The following is a 17198-nucleotide window of genomic DNA, read 5'->3' as shown; positions in this document are numbered from 1 at the left end:
AAAGTAGTTTTCTTGACCATCTGAGGAGCCTGAATATATGTAAGTCTATGGGAACTGATGAGATGCATCGCAGATTCCTGAGGGAATTGGCTGGTGTATTTGCCAAGTCACACTCCATATTTGAAGTCATGGCACCTTGGTGAAGTCATTGATGACTGGAAGAAAGGAAACATTGCACCCATTTTGGAAATGGTGAAGAACTTTGTGACTTGTCAGCCTCACCTCTGTGCCTGGGAAGATCACAGAACAGATCATCCTAGAAGTTATGCTAAGGCACATGGAAGAGAGGGAGGTGATTTGAGACAGCCAACATGTCTTCCCAAAGGGCAAGTCTTGCCTGACCAACCCGGTATCCTTCTAAGATGGAGTGACTATATCAGTGGACAAGGAAAGAAGGAGGAACTACAAGGAGGAGCTACAGTTGTCATTTACCTGGATTTCTATGAGGACTTTGACACAGTCCCCCACAACATCCTTCTCTCTAAACTGAAGAGATATGGATTTGATAGATGGACTGTTCAGTGGATGAGGGATTGGTTGGATGGTTGCTTCCAGAGTGTAGTGGTCAATGGCTCAATGTCCAGATGGAGATCAGTGACCTCAGGGATCCATACTAGGACCAGTGTTGTTTAATTTCTTCACCAGTGACATAGTCAGTAGGATATAGTGCAACCAGGGCATGTTTGCAGATGAAACCAAGCTGAATGATTTGGTTGACACACCTGAGGGACAGGATGCCATACAGGAGGACCTGGACAAGCTTTAGCAGTGGGCCTATGTGAACCTTAACAAGGTTCAACAAGGCCAAGTGCAAGATCCTGCACCTAGGCTGGAGTAATCCCTGATATCAATAGAGGCTATGGGGTGCAGGGATTAGAGAAGCCCTGTGAAGAATGACTTGGGGGTTCTGGTGGATGAAAAGCTGGACATGAGCTGACAATGTGCACTTGCAGACAAGAATGCCAATCACATCTTGGGCTGCATCAAAAGAAGTGTGACCAGCTGGCTGAAGGAGGCTATTCTGCCCCTCTGCTCTGCTCTCATGAGACCCCATGTTCTGCCTGGAGAAGAGAATGCTTGAGAGAGACCTTGTTGCAGGCTTTCAGTTCTTAAAAGGGGTCTATAGGAAAGATGGGGACAAACTTTTTACGAGGGGCTGTTGTGACAGAACAAGGGGAGATGGTTTTAAACTGAAAGAAGGTAGGTTTAAGCTAGATATAAGTATGTAATTATTTTACAGTAAGGGTGATGAAACACTAGAACAGGTTGCCCAGAGAGATGGTTTATGATCCATCCCTGGAAAAATTCAAAGCCTGATTGGATGGGGCTCTGAGCAACATGATCTAGTTGAAGATGACCTTACTCACTGCAGGGAGTCTTGTACTAGGTGACCTTTAAAGCTTCCTTGGATCTCAAACTGTTCTATAATTCTATACTTCTATGCTTCTCTGATCCTATGATTCTGAGCTGACTTTACCAAGCCAGTCTGAGTTTCTAGGAGATCCAGATCACCCCTAAGGTAGAGGATATATATTTCCCAGCTGATCTGTCAGAGATTTGTTTCACTGATTCTTACATGTTTCCAGTGTAGACACCTGATCTAGCACCCTGTGGACATCTTGACAGGCAGTGGGTGCTTTACAGCAAATGTCACTTAGGCAAATGGAAAGGATTAATTTAGGGTGAGGTGAAGTGTACCACAGAAATAGTTCTACAGTCACTAAAGGGATAATAGAGTAATTCACTGAGATGTAATATCTGTATTGAGTCATGTTAATACCATCTTTGGTATTTAACTTACAATAAGCTTTGATCTAATGTAGCTGAATCTTAAAAGTACAGTAGATGCATCAGCTTGTAATTCTATTTTGGCAACACCCTGTGCAGTAAGAACATTTTTAATGCAGAAAAAACTTTCACAGAGGTGATTTTTTCTAAAGTATTATCTTAAAATTCCCAGTCCACTCCTTTTTTTTTTTTTTGTGTTTGTTTGTTTGAAGTGAAACAAGTAATCCTGCCTCCTCTGGTTTAATAAAGGACAGTGCTATGTTAGAAACCTCTCGGAGGTTTGTTTTGTTATAGGCATCTGAAGCTCTGTTAGAAAGAGTTTGAAATTAATCTACTCTTGAAAGTTTGCTTGGATATTAAAAATCTCTGAAATTTGAGTGACTCCCTAGCTTCTGTGCCAAGGATCATATGGTACTTGATTTTTGAGTCTAACTCTTTCCTGGCAATTATTGTTTTAACTGGAGTGTAAAATTAGGCGTCTGCAAAATTTGTATCTATTGATTACAGTAGTGAAGAGGAAAAGAGACAGATAGCTCTTGAAGAAACCTTCATAGGTAAATATGATATAAACATGTGATATGTTTGCAAAATAATATTCATAGCACAGAAGCCCCAAATAGTGTAATGCTGTTCATGGTTCATGTTTAGGATGAGAGATTCGTAGGAAGATTTTTAAATAGAATGTATTTCTGATATGCACTTGGAATGTCCTTAACCTACACTAAAGCTAGAAGCATATGAGATTTACCTTTTCTACAAAGAAAAACCCTATGGTTATGCTACCAGCATAAATCAATTAAAGTAAAGAAGGTGAAGATTTCCCTCATCATTTAATCTCTGGGTTATTTTGCCTTTTTTTTTTTTTCCCCCATGCTATTTTCACTTTTAATGGGGAAAAATTGGAACATTACACATACACACACACACAAAATCACTTGTAAAAGACTTTGTTTAAAGAAAAGTTACCACGTGATAACTTTTGATAACTTTTTTCTAACCACGCCATATAACAGAAAGCACACATCTACATAACTGTTTCCACAATCACCCCAAAACAAAGGAAACATCCCATCCTTCCATCCCTTCTGGTAACATTGTATTCTCATAAAAATTTTCTTACTATATATATTGTGTTTTGCATGTTTGATGGTGGTTTTACAAACAGATTTCTCTAAAACAGAAAACCTTGACAAGAAAGCTTGGGGAATAGACTGGGAAAGTCTACATGAATCAACATGTTGTCTGTTTCTTTGTACCAGCATGAACTTGGAAAAAGCTTCCAAGGCTAGTGAATGTTGTAATGTCTTGTAACTATATGTTTTCTCTTACTTTGGATCAGCTTGGGTTTTCAGTTCACACATGTGCTGGTTTTAGCTGGGATGCAGTTAATTTTCTCCGTGGTAGCTCTTATGGGGGCTATGTTCTGATTTTGTGCTGGAAACAGTGCTGATGACACAGGGATGTTTTTGTTACTGCTGAACAGCGCTTACACAGTCAAGGCTTTTTCTGTTCCTCAGCCCACCCCAACAGTGAGTAGACTGGGGGTGCACAAGGAGCTAGGAGGGGACACAGCCAGGACAGCTGTCCCCAGCTGAACCAAGGGATATTCCATATCATATGGTGTCATGCTCAGCACATAATCCTGGGGGAAGAAGAAGGGAGAAGGGGGATGCTTGCAGTGATGGCACTCATCTTCCCAAATAACTATTACAAGTGATGTAGCCCTGCTTTCCTGGAGATGGCTGAACACTTGTCTGCCCATGGGAAGTAAATGAATTCCTTGTTTTGCTTTGCTTTCATGCACAGTTATTTACCTGTTAACTCTCTTTATTTCAACCCATGAGTTTTCTCACTTTTACTCTTCCAGTTCTTTTCCCCATGCCATCTGGGGGGAGTGAGCTAAGCGGCTGTAAGGGATTTAGATGCCAGACAGTTTTAAACCATGACAATGCATATGAAACATTTTTTTCTGATGTATATGCTAGCGTTGTGTTATTCCATGAGAAATTGGCTGAATGTCTTGGGAAGCCTGGGATGGTTTCCAATAGTTATATGTAATTAGGAACATCTCAAGTGATGGCAGTTTTTCACATCTGTGGAAAATAGGAAAAATATTTACTTTTAGTACTTATTTAATCATCAGCTCTGCTAAATTGTGGGGTTTGGTATATTCTCTTGCATTCTATTTATTGTGCATTGTCCTTTTTTTTCCTGTATTTTAGTCTGCTGCACAAGGACGTTGCAGAATTTCCTGAAGGAGGCTGCCACAAACTGTCTTGAGAATGCCAGTCACAAAACTAATTTAAATCTTCTGTTTGGGATTCCATAGGTTTTGGATCAGCCCTGGAGAAAGTGGTCATCTACTTGGAGGATGTGATTGCTTCCACAGCACAGCTGATGCTTTACTTGCATTGCTACTTCACAGAAGGTGCTAGATTAACCAGCACAAGTGATTCATAATGTAAAGATGAGAAAAGCCATAGCCCTCCATGGGAGTCTTAATTGTCATGGTCATAGCTTTGGCTACTGTATTTTAAACATGCAGAAGAAATTGCAGCTATCAGGGTCCTGGAGTATATGGATGTGGGGTACCATGTGAAATAATTGTTAAAGTTTTGTGCTCAACCTTCTGCTTCACAGTTCTCCAGTCAGGCCAAAGCTAAATTTTCTATCCTTCCATGACAAGGACAAGTGAGAGTACAGACAGTCAACAGTTCTGGATGAGGTATGACCTCTAACTCCTCAATCCAGCAATATCCCCTTTCCTGTCTTGTAGAAGATCAGGAATCAGAAAGCCTCTTGTCTTCACTGGAGCCAGCTGTAGACAGCAGAGACATTTATTAACAGGTTGCATATATACATATACCACATGTGCATTCACTCTTTGTATTCCACCTTCCAAGATAATTTATAGAAGCAGAAAGACTGAAGAATTTTTCCATCCCTTCCCAAAGACCACATGCAGTCTTGATCCTGGGAGTGCTGACCCTCTCTGCAAACATGCCGGGGAGCCCTGGCAATTCATTTTGGTATGCAGAGCAGATCTGGAAACAAGACTGTGTAAGTCCATGTAAGGCAGATTAGCTAAATCTCCTTTTCCATGCAGAGCAGCCAATTTCATCGTCCCTGTCTGACTCACGCAGGGACTGGTCCCGTACAACCCTCACACCTCTCATGGGGAGAGCAGTGAGAAAATGTTCTGATGACAGTTAAGATCCAAACAGGACTCTTGGATGAGGCTATTTCTTTTTTGATCTTTCAGATGATGCTCCTGTAGCTAAGAACATAAATTAGCAATTGTCATCTGTATCTAGGTTAGAACTTAATGGTCTGGATGGGTGGACAATTATATGAGTAAAAAGCTGTTTGGATTATCAGTGGTTAATGGGTCATGCTCTGCATGGATGCCTATGATGAGTACTGCAGAGGTCTGACCTGGGACCTGTCTGAACATCTTTATAAATGACTCAGCAGTGTGCATTCTAGTCAGCTTTGCAAATGATGCCAAGCCAGGGGAACAGTTGATTTGCTTAAGGGTACGGCTGCTATCCTGAGGGACCCACACAGGTTGGAGGAATGCGCCAAAGAAATGTCATAGAATTCAACAAAGACAAATACAAAGACCAAATCTAGATACTATGTCCAGTTTTGCCCTCCCCCCCCCCCCCTTCCAAAATAGGAAAAATGTGGACAAATTAAAGAAAGTTTAATGGACGTCCCCAGAGGTGATGGGGCTGGAGTTCTTGCCCTACACAGACATCTGATCTTGTCCAGCCTGGAGAAGGGATGCTTCTGGGGACACCTAGCAGCTCCTTAGGTACCTATGAGTTGTCATCAAGGAGATGGAGGTTGGCTCCTTGCAGTGGGACATGGCAGGAAGGCAAAAATGGGCAGAAGTTGAAGCAAAAGAGAAGAAAATTTTTCCTGAGAGTACAGTCAGGCAGTGGAGCAAGTTGCACAGAGAGGATGAGCAGTCTCCACCCTTGGAATTTTTCAAGACCCATTTGTGCAAAGTCCTGAGCAACCTGGTCTGATCTCATAGCTGACTGTGCTTTGGGCAGGATTTTAAGCAGCTGACATCCCCAGATTCCTTCCAACCTGAATTCCTATCAGTCCTGTGATTGTGTTTCAGTAGCTTCTTTCTGGACTTTTTTTAACCAAGATTTCATAGGCTGCAGACTTTCCAGATCTTTTAGAAGGGAAGCAGTTTAGATTCAGGTTGTTAATCTCTATCATTCACTTGTCTGTTAGGATGGATGCAAAGCATAGGTCCCTACATCTGGGATACTTGTACAGACTCCCACTGTAACTGACAGAGAGAAAGAGACATTTTTGGGATAACATTAATCTAATCTGAAGGCAGATGTCTGAAATAAGTTGTCTGGATCACGCATAAGAATGTTTTTCTCCACTAGCTACATTGAAAGTGTAGATGAATAGCTCAGTTGTAGCAGCCTATAATATAGCTGCCCGCAGAGTTAAATGAGATCATCCGTATCTGAAATGCCTGCAGCTATCCGCCACCCTTTCTATCTGCTCTGTACGCTGAGATCTGTGTGACAGACTAAAACTGACTAGTTCCTGAGAAGCTTTGCCTTTGCGGGTGGTGGCACATGAAGACCTGTGGGAATAATTCAAGGCTAACAAGAATCTGTGGGCAAAAATGTCTTTGTCCATTGTATGGAAGCACATAAATGGCTGATGGAGTTTCAGAAACAATTGAATCTTGATAACACAAATTGACAATTCTCTCATAGCTGTCACGATAGAATGAATCAGGTGGAAATAGCCTGCCCTTTTCCCTGTTTTATATTCAGTAAATACCGCTAATTTTTCAAGGCTTAATCATAGAATCATAGAAAGGTTTGTGCTGGAAAGGACATTAAGACCACCTAGTTCCATCCCCTTCTGCCATAGGCAGGGACACCTCACCCTAGACCATGTTGCCCAAGGCTCTGTTCAGGCTGGCTTTGAACACTGCCAGGGGTGAAGTTATTTACCACTTTTTGGCCAACCCGTTCCAGTGCCTCATCACTCTCATAGTAAAGAATTTCTTATGTATATCTAACCTGAAATTTCCTTTCTAGGGGTTGGGGAAAGGATTTAAAAAAACACAAACTAGAAAACTGTCATTGCAGTTATGTACCTTAATCCTACTAATTGAATGATAATCCCAAATTACTCCTGTTTGCAGAAGGATCAGGAGCTCTTAGAGGATCCTGCCTCATGCTCCTGTTTATTAAGTTTGTATACAGTTCTGAGTACTTACGGTATATGAAAGAATCATATCTTAGGCAGCCTGACTGTAATTGCAAAGATTCAGGAGGGAAAGAAGAGCACATTTTTAAAATTGCGGCCCGAGTGATCTACATCTCTTATACAAGGTACCCACACAAGGCTGCAGGATGGCTAGATCATGGGATATTAAACACCCTATCTACGAGTGACAGTTCCAGTGATTAGTTATACAGAGAACTCTCATATCTCAAATCAGCAGCACATTAATCTGATCAGTTTTACACAGTCATATTCTAGAAGCCTAATCTTTGCAATGATAGGACTGTGTTATTTTACTGCCTAAGTACAACAATAGCTTAAAATCATAGAATCATAGAATAGTTAGGGTTGGAAAGGACCTTAAGATCATCAAGTTCCAACCCCTCTGCCATGGGCAGGGACACCTCACACTAAACCATGTCATCCAAGGCTCTTTCCAACCTGGCCTTGAGCACCACCAGCAATGTAGCATTTACAACTTCCCTGGGAAACCCATTCCAGTGCCTCACCACCCTCACAGTAAAGAACTTCCTCCTTATATCCCATCTAAACTTCCCCTCTTTAAGTTTTAACTCATTACCCCTTGTCCTGTCACTACAGTCCCTAATGAAGAGTCCCTCCCCAGCATCCCTATAGCCCCCCTTCAGATACTGGAAGGCTGCTATGAGGTCTCCACGCAGCCTTCTCTTCTCCAGGCTGAACAGCCCCAACTTTCTCAACCTATCTTCATACGGGAGGTGCTCCAGCCCCCCAACCATCCTTGTGGCCCTCCTCTGGACTTGTTCCAACAGTTCCATGTCCTTTTTATGTTGAGGACACCAGAACTGCACACAATACTCCAGGTGAGGTCTCACAAGAGCAGAGTACAGGGGCAGGATCACCTCCTTTGACCTGCTGGTCACGCTCCTTTTGATGCAGCCCAGGATAGAAAGAAAAGAAAAGAAGAAAACTTTCTTGATTTTGCTAAAATACTTACAAGTTCCATTTCGAGTTAGAAGCTTTTCATAACTAGAATCAAACCTGTAAGAGCAAAAAATTTAATACTTTCAGTAATGTTCCCATTAAGTCAATGGTAAAACCACAATTTTGCTCTTTATGTTCCTTTCAGCAAGTAATTTATGACTCATGAATTTACTTGTTATTACTTGACAATATTTTTCTGTCATTTCCTCCCCTCTTCCTACTGTGTGATTTTCTGTGAATGGTTTATGGCAGATAATGAAGCCAAGGCGTTTGCAATCAGACTCATTCTGGCCAAAGCTGCATGGAATTTTTCTTCTTTCTGATTGAATGAACACGTGACAGTCAGTATGATGTGTACCTGAGAGAAAAGACCATTGAAAATGTCACTAGGTAAGCAAGGAGTATGAACAGGTAGAAGTTTAGAGATGATTAGGAGGATCTGGAAGAATTTTTGCAATTTAAAACTTTTTCTTTTCTTGGTCTCAGCTGTGTCAAGGAAGGGAAATAGCCTAGTATCAAGGTTGCTGGCTCAATATTGGTAGGATTTAAGGGTAATTTTTCATCACATTCAATCAAACAATTGTATGTGAACATAATAAAAATAGAAGGCATAATTCTCGTTCTGATTCTGTTGATTAGGAAGACTTTTTTGTCATTGATTTTAATGAAATCAGGGTTTTACATGAGGTCTTCTTTAAAACTTGAAAATGTAATCAAGGGGATCACACGTGCAGCACACATAGGAGGTAAAAATGTCCTATGGGTTTGAATTCCTGTTGTTGGATGCTTGTGCATGTGTAAATAAGCATGCTGAGTCTTGCAAAAGTAAATGATTTCTGCACACAGTTTTGTGTAGGTAGAAATGGATTCTGAAAGACTATTTGAAACTATGTTTTATGAAGTTAAGACTGCAGAGCACTGAACAGAGCTGGTTTTGACACGTGTAATGAAAGAGAGAAGCTTTTGTGAATTTGTGGAACAAAATGAAGAGAATGATCTCAGCAGCTGAAAGGTAATTAAGCCCAAGGAGCAAAAAATGTAATATGCAGTTATTGTGTCAAGTTCCCAAAGCTTCATACAACTGGGATGTGTGTGCAGTTCCCTAAACTGCAAACATCAAAAGAAATAATTGGCCTTGTGATTACAATGGCAAGCATATGAAAAAGACACTTCCACTTCATTCTTGATCGAAGGATACTGAAAAGCTTTCAGAAATTACTTCATTCTGCTTAAACAAGATGGCATGGATTTGGTGGCTTTAAAATATCTGAAAAGGAAAGAAATAGAAAAGTTCATTTTGGAGGAAATTGCTGTTAGCAGAAAGTTTATTCATGCCAGAATAAAGGTTCTTCTTCCTTCTAGGTAATATCTTCCCAATCAGCTTTCAGAGATATATTAAGGGAGAACACCTGAGATCAAAACAGGCAAAAAGGTGCTTTTTTTTTTTTTCATAGTTGATGATACTTCGTTACAAAGTGCGGAGGAACTCCTTGCCTCAGAGCAGTTGGTTTTAATATATAGATGAATACAAAGGTCAATCAGACAAACACTGTGTAGAAGAGTCCATTGTGATTAGCTCTGATTCAGGATGTTACTGAGCCACAAATAACTGTGGTTGGTGAGAACATTCTGGGAAAATATCTCTTCTATTCTTATAAATAATAATAATAATAATAATAAATGTTATTTTCCTATACTTTTCTCTATGTACTCGATTCTGGGCTAGATGGAACTTCAGTCTGACTCCACACAGTAATTCCCATGGTACCGTTGTATGTTCTATGTTTCAGATTTTGGTGTACCCTAGGGATGTTCATGGTATATCTGAAGTAGGATCTCTTTCATGAGTTTCTCGGTAGATTTGTTCAAGTCTGATAGGAATTCCTACAGAAAAAATTTTTGGGGGTTTTGAGTGGCATGGTTTTACTCAGCAGATAATGAGTACCTCAAAATCATGATCATAAAGTGTTTGGTACACAGAGATAGAAAGGTCATTACTTTCTATTGACCTATGTAAAAGCTATTGTTTAACGATACCTAGTATTTCCTACTTCTGTATAAATAGAGAAGATCTGTAGATCTTCATGCATAACAAGCTGGCACTGGGGGAGACTGCCAGATAGAATGGGAGTTTCAGCAATTTGTCCTTCTATTACAACAGTCACTCCTGAATAAAAAAATAATTGTCTCTGCTTGCCCCAAGCTTCAGCATGCTGGAAAACAAGCAATAAAGTAGTTGTACTGAACAAAAAATTGCCTTTCATTTACATCTGAGAACAGGTTAAATGAAGAATTTTCTTCTGCAAAAGCCCTGCAGTCCTCAGTTTTCAATCCTTCCCTTTCTAGAAGTCACCACTGTATTTTTTCTACATCCTTCAAAGGTTTTGTCTGATCTCTAGTTCTGCCAACAGCATATACCTTTGTAGACACCAGCCATGTCATCATGAAATACTAGTCTGTGCTTTACAACACAGGAATAAGCATATTAGATTCATCATGGGCAGGTGTAAGAGTCAGGGATCATAGAAATTCTTGTTCTCTGACACTAGAAGGGTCACTATCTCCCATACAGATGTGGTGAGATGAATTCTGTTTTGTGAATCTAGTTCCCTCCTCAGAAAATATTTCTGCCTTGCTTTCCACCTGTGGTCCAGCAAGCACAACTGCCTGACTGCTTTGGTAAAGCCAGGCAGCTTTATGAAGCAGACAAATGTAATGGCCCGAAAGTTTTGTCTTTTAACCATTCCACAGCACAGCCATGGCAGTACAGCAACAACCACAACCTCATATTATAGAATCATAGAATAGTTAGGGTTCGAAAGGATCTTAAGATCATCAAGTTCCAACCCCTCTGCCATGGGCAGGGACACCTCACAGTAAATCATACCACCCAAGTCTCTGTCCAACCTGGCCTTGAGCACCACCAGCAATGTAGCATTCACAACTTCCCTGGGCAACCCATTCCAGTGCCTCACCACCCTCACAGTAAAGAACTTCCTCCTTATATCCCATCTAAACTTCCCCTCTTTAAGTTTTAACCCATTACCCTTTGTCCTATCACTACAGTCCCTAATGAAGAGTCCCTCCCCAGCATCCCTATAGGCTCCCTTCAGATACTGGAAGGCTGCTATGAGGTCTCCATGCAGCCTTCTCCTGCTGGTCACACTCCTTTTGATGCAGAGCAGGATACAGTTGGCTTTCTGGGCTGCAAGCACACACTGAAGCCAGTTCATGTTTATTTTTTCATCAACCAACACCCCCAAGTCCTTCTCCGCAGGGCTGCTCTGAATCTCTTCTCTGCCCAACCTGTAGCTGTGCCTGGGATTGCTCTGACCCAGGTGTAGGACCTTGCACTTCGCATGGTTAAGCCTCATGAGGTTGGCATCAGCCCACGTCACAAGCGTGTCGAGGTCCCTCTGGATGGCATCCCTTCCCTCCAGGGTATCAACCAAACCACACAGCTTGGTGTCATCGGCAAACTTGCTGAGGGCGCACTCAATCCCACTGTCCATGTCAGCGACAAAGATGTTGAACAAGACCAGTCCCAACACTGATCCCTGAGGGACACCACTCGTTACTGGTCTCCAGCCCAGTTCTTTATCCACTGAATGATGAGCATTATTGATGAGCATTACACCCATGTTGGCAGTGGTAATTCCAATTTTTTAATTTTTTTCTTTCTTTTTTTTTTTTTTTTTTCCTACCAAAACCTGCAGCCGTAATTGGGAAAATTTGTTCAGGTATTGAAGGCAATGGCAGCTGTATCTTTCTTCATGAACTAAAACGATACTTTTTATTTAACATTTGTATGTGATCTTTTTTTGTGCTTTTTCCCCTAGTAATCATGATTTATTTTTATAACAAAATTTGTATTTTCAGATAATCAGACTATGCTGTTATCATGTGGTTGCAGTACTGTATATGCACAGAAAAATATACTGATTGTTAGGGTGACTAGACAGATTAATATGGATAGAAATCCACTATTTTGTTGATTTAAATAAATCCTTCCATAGCCTCCTGATTAATTTAGCCTGTAATGCTCTATACTTCCTGGAGTCAGAAATAAAGGATCAGTGGACACTAGGGGTACAAGTGACTTCATGCCTTTGTTTTTAGTATTTCACAAAATCCATCCACTGAAATGCCTATCAAACATAATCCTCTATTCAGCACAAGCAGTGCTCCAGCAGTGCCAGTCTGCCCTCTCCTACGTTATACTCACCAGGCCAGAGCTCACTGTGCAGAACATCTATAAGCTGTTGGACATTTCCAAATCCTGCTGTACAGATTTACAACTACCCATGCTGATAGATAAGAAGAAATGAAATTGCCTTTATATAAACACCTATCTTGTGGAAGATGGGAAGAATAGACTTAATTAGTGCTATGGGCTTAAGGGGCTCATTGTTCTACCTGGAACAAAGACTGAACATCATCTCCCTAGCAACCATGGCACTCTCAACTCCACAGTGCCCTCTGAAAGGTCCCAGGGTACACTCTTGTTTTTTCATGATCCTTTTTATCCCTAGTCTTGGCAGCAGCATGGCAAAGGGCAGGTTCAACATCCTTTTCAAAATAGACCATTGCTACTCTAAAATTAACTACTGAAGCTGACTCTGACAAGTGAAGGTAAGGAGTTGAAAGACTTGTGGGAGCAAGATGAGATGGAGTTGCAGCTTTGATCTTCTTTATGCACTCACATCAATTGCATGTGGACTGGGAGCACCACAGTAAATGCACTGACATATCCTGCTTGCGTACTGCAGCATACCAGGATACTTTTTAGAGTCTTTTTCTGAGAGCATGTCTGCAAAAGCAGTCCCCTGAAAGTTTTAATCAGAGCAATACACTAGGAAAGAAAAAAACTGCACTGACATTCCTTTCTCTATCTGTGAGAAGGCACACGCTGCTGAGGCACTCTCAGTAATGTGTACAGCACAGGAAAACACACGTTTCTTTACAGGGTCAAAGAAAGTAGATGATGCTGTTGTGTGTTTAATCCTCTACAGTGCTTCCCACCAGCCTATAAAGATTGGGCCCCTTTGTTCTATGCCATTAAAAATTCAGTATTTACCCCACCATACTATGTACTACTTATCAATTCCATTTACTGTGGGAAGATAGCTCTATCATAACTTTTGATAATAGATGTCTTTCCAGAGGCAGAGTCAGTAATAATTTGTGCATTCTTGCTTTCAAAACTCCTCACCTAGTTCTTATTCAGCTGGCTTCCTCTGTGTCTTCCCAAGCAGCTGCAATGTTTTCCACCTCACTTCCTTCGTTACCCCTCCTTACAGCTGCTGCACTCTGCTTTGCTGCTTCTCTCCTAAATTCTTTCTCTGACTTCTCCCAAGTTTCCTGCACCTTTCAGCTGCTGATGTAATCTCTGGTTGTCCTGCAATAAGTGCTGTTATGGCTGCCTGCTTCACCTGGAGGGATTTTCTCCAAAGAATATTTGTATGCCTCGGGAAATGGTATAATTCAGTAGAGGAGGTAGTAATCTTTCTAGGCATTAATATTAATCCAGGCCTTAGCATCATGTCAATAAGCTGTACTGCCTGGAAGCATATTCTCATTGAGGTGATGTACAGCTAAATGATTGACCATTCTTGGTAATTAATGAAATATTTAATTTTAGGTCAAATGAAAAAGTTTTAAATTGTCCAGATGCCATTTTTTTTCCTCTTTATCCTTTCTCTTACTCTTTGTGGACATTAAAGTTAAAAATTAATTATTTAGACAGCCCCACTGAAAATGATATTTTTTACTCTCCCTCCATTATCATCTGACACAAGCATAATTTAGTCATGATGCTAGTCTTGGCCATGGTACCATGAGCAGCTGGAACAAAAAAATCCCATCTTAATTCTAAATCCTGCAAATTGTAAGAAAAAGCTGGAAGAAAATAATCAGAAGCCCAAACAGCAAAGACCAGTGGGTTCTTTTACTAGTATACAAAAAACTTATTTTGCAGGTAACACATAATGAAGTATATTTTCCCCTGACAAGATACCATAGAAATGACTTCAAGTATTCAACTCAAACATACAAAAGATTGATAATGTGAGTCATAGAAAATGAGAAGATGAAGGCAGAACACACTTCACAGCTCTTGCAGAGCAGTATAAGAAGCCAAAAAAGAGAGCAAAAAGCATTTATCTGCAGGATCCATATTAGAGCTCCCCGCTATCCGTATGCTTGGAAAAAAACTGTAATCATAGAATCATAGAATAGTTAGGGTTGGAAAGGACCTTAAGATCATCTAGTTCCAACTCCCCTGCCATGGGCAGGGACACCTCACACTAAACCATGTCACCCAAGGCTCTGTCCAACCTGGCTTTGAATACTGCCAGAGATATTGCAGATAAAACTGTATAGATGCAGCTCTTCTGTAAGCTGATAAAAACAAAGAAAGAACTTCAAAAAGAGCAGAACGTTTGTCCACTTTAAATACTCCAAAGTCTGAAATCTGAAATCCTTTGTGTAGCTGAATCTGAAATATATACCCAGTAGCCACCCACCCACTCTTCAGCCCAGCTGTAGCATTATGAAATTGACCGTATTGTCTTTCTTGCTATTTTTTAGGAGGTATTGGTGGTTGTTTAGGGGTTCTTTTCCTAATTTTTAGGATCATAATTGGTCTCCCCAAACACTCTAGGTCAATTTTGACTTTCAGATTTTGGTTCAATACTTCCTTCAGGGAAAGGAAATGTTTATTATGTCTTTAGAAAGAATGCCATCTTTATAACCAGATTATCCCAGAGAAAGTTGACTGATTCAAGATAATTAATTTTTATTAGCAAAGTAATTGAACCTGTTTCACAAAATACAGCTTGGAACAATAACATTATGTGTACAGCGAAAGTTATTCTTGTGGACCTCTTACCTCAGAATCAGCCCTTGTGTTTCCCATTACATTTTTGTGTTATATTTTTTACTGATTATTGGAGGGGGTGTGTGTGTGATATTTTACAAATTTGCATTTACAATAAGTATTTAATTGATTTTACCAAAATTATTTTATAAATTATAAACTTATGAATCAATATAACAACCTATATAACAAAATATAATGAAAATTAAAAAGTATAGTCTGTAATTTTGAATATGATTTGGGATCTGGTTCATATGACTCAAGATGTATATTTTTCTATACTCTATATGTCCTCATCACATTTAAATGTGATATTGATACCAAGGTGCATTGGTATTTGTACATTAGAAATAAGCCCTATAGAGTTTTTGGTACAAGTATGTATCTGAATATATTTTTCTTTCTCTATGGCTAGGAGATTTAACTTAATTTCACAGTGGGAAACCTTCAGATATCTCCAGTGAAATTCCAAGGCTGAATGAAATTGTCATTCTTTAAAACCTTAAATCATGACTTGAATGTCACACAAATTTTGCAGGGAGTCGTATTTAAATGCATATATGATGGTTTTAGTGGAGAAATTAAACTAACTTCAGTATAAGAAGATATTTTTTCAAAAACAAATTTTAAACCACTTCTGTTACTTCTGAGCTCATTGTCTTGGCAATATTGCAGAATGGAATTTTCTTATGAGAAATTCTACCTCTATCATTTTTTTAATTGAATTTAAAATCAGTGATGATTAGTGTTCTAAGCAGAAAATCATGAACTTTAGCAATGAAAAATTTTTACTGTGTTTTCTAATTCATTTTTGTGTCACAGTAACGTTTATTATTTCAGAGTTACTGTTATGGCTTATATCTTCCTTTAAATATGACAAATACTAAACCTTGCACTGCTTCTAATTAGGATTTTTTTCAGTGCCTTACATACTGAGGAAACAGGATCGCTTTCCTTGCAGAGACTGTTTAGAGAAATTCTCAAAAAAATCCTGTTTCAAAGAAAGAGCCTGGGCTAAGAACAGTTTGGGAAAGAGGTGAAAGAGACAAAGTAACAATGCAGGCATGTCCATACTCAAGGACATCAACCCACTGTAAACATACCCTTCTCTCATGGTAGATGCATCGTAATCAGTTAATACCATGCGAGTCTCAAAGCGCACATGGATCTTCTTTCCCTTCAGTATCCTTCTGATCTTTTGTGGTGGCTGATGACTAGGTAAGAGTATGATGCAATAGGTCAAGGGACTACATCTTCCAGGACAATTATTTTTAGGTGCTAAAGAAAGATATCCAAGACTCTGTAGGCAACTATGTTTCTGTTTATAATCAGCAGCACCTTCTTCAGCTGAGCACTCCAGTTTAGAAGCCTGGTGTTGTTTGATGTTACATAAAGTTTTCCTCACAAGATCATTAAAACCTTAAAAGTCTGCAGAATTATGTTTAGACAAATGATCTACTTAAATCCTTTCTTGATCCGAATTTAGATTAGACCAGTTCTGAAATATCATCTAGCTGCATCAACAGGATGTTGATTCTTCATAATCATTGTCTATTGTGTGTATATTTCACACCCTTGCCTTCTGTTACTCAGAGAATTTCCCCCTGTACTAATGGCTAAAGGGAAGGCACATCAAGGCCGGGTTTTTTCCATCCGTATGGGGGCTCCCCCAGAGAATCCTTTGCTGTTTGTGTAGAATAGCACCAGGAAAGTAGCAAGGGCAGAGTCTGATACGGTGCATTAATTAGTTTTAAAATGAAAATTCACTGTTGACAGAAGCTGTATTTGAAATGTAGCAGAGGACTGCGTTGTCCTGTGCTTTCTACACTCCTTCAGAGCTAAAGAAGGTTTTATTTTGGCTGCTCTACTTGTTGGAGTCCATCAACTTCCTCTGGAGTCTGTCAAGCCCTTCTACCCTCACATTCCTGAACAAGCTATAAAAGGTTACTACTTAATCCCCTGGACCTCTGCAGAACTAATTTACTTTGCTTGCTTATTTTTCCCTCCCTTACTCCCCACATTTATAATTACATTAATTAGATGCATGTAAAATTACACTGTCTCTTTGACATTAATTACTTGGCAGTGAAGATTGATGAACTTTGGAAAATGTTCAGTGTTACACATTCACAAATGGATAACAGCTTTTATGGGTCACCGGTACGGTGGGAACTCGAGTAATGACCACAAAAAAGTTTCCTGTTGGTAGCCAGGACAAAAAACAAACAACAAAACACTAAAAAACCCACTCTTGAGAAAAATAAGAAGTAGTTTGATATACAAAATGTAACAC

The sequence above is a fragment of the Pezoporus occidentalis genome, unplaced genomic scaffold (assembly GCF_034315485.1).
Source record: "Pezoporus occidentalis ecotype Australia unplaced genomic scaffold, CSIRO_AGI_Poc_V1 ctg32, whole genome shotgun sequence".
Lineage (NCBI taxonomy): Eukaryota > Metazoa > Chordata > Aves > Psittaciformes > Psittacidae > Pezoporus > Pezoporus occidentalis.
This window is presented reverse-complemented; position numbering follows the sequence as displayed.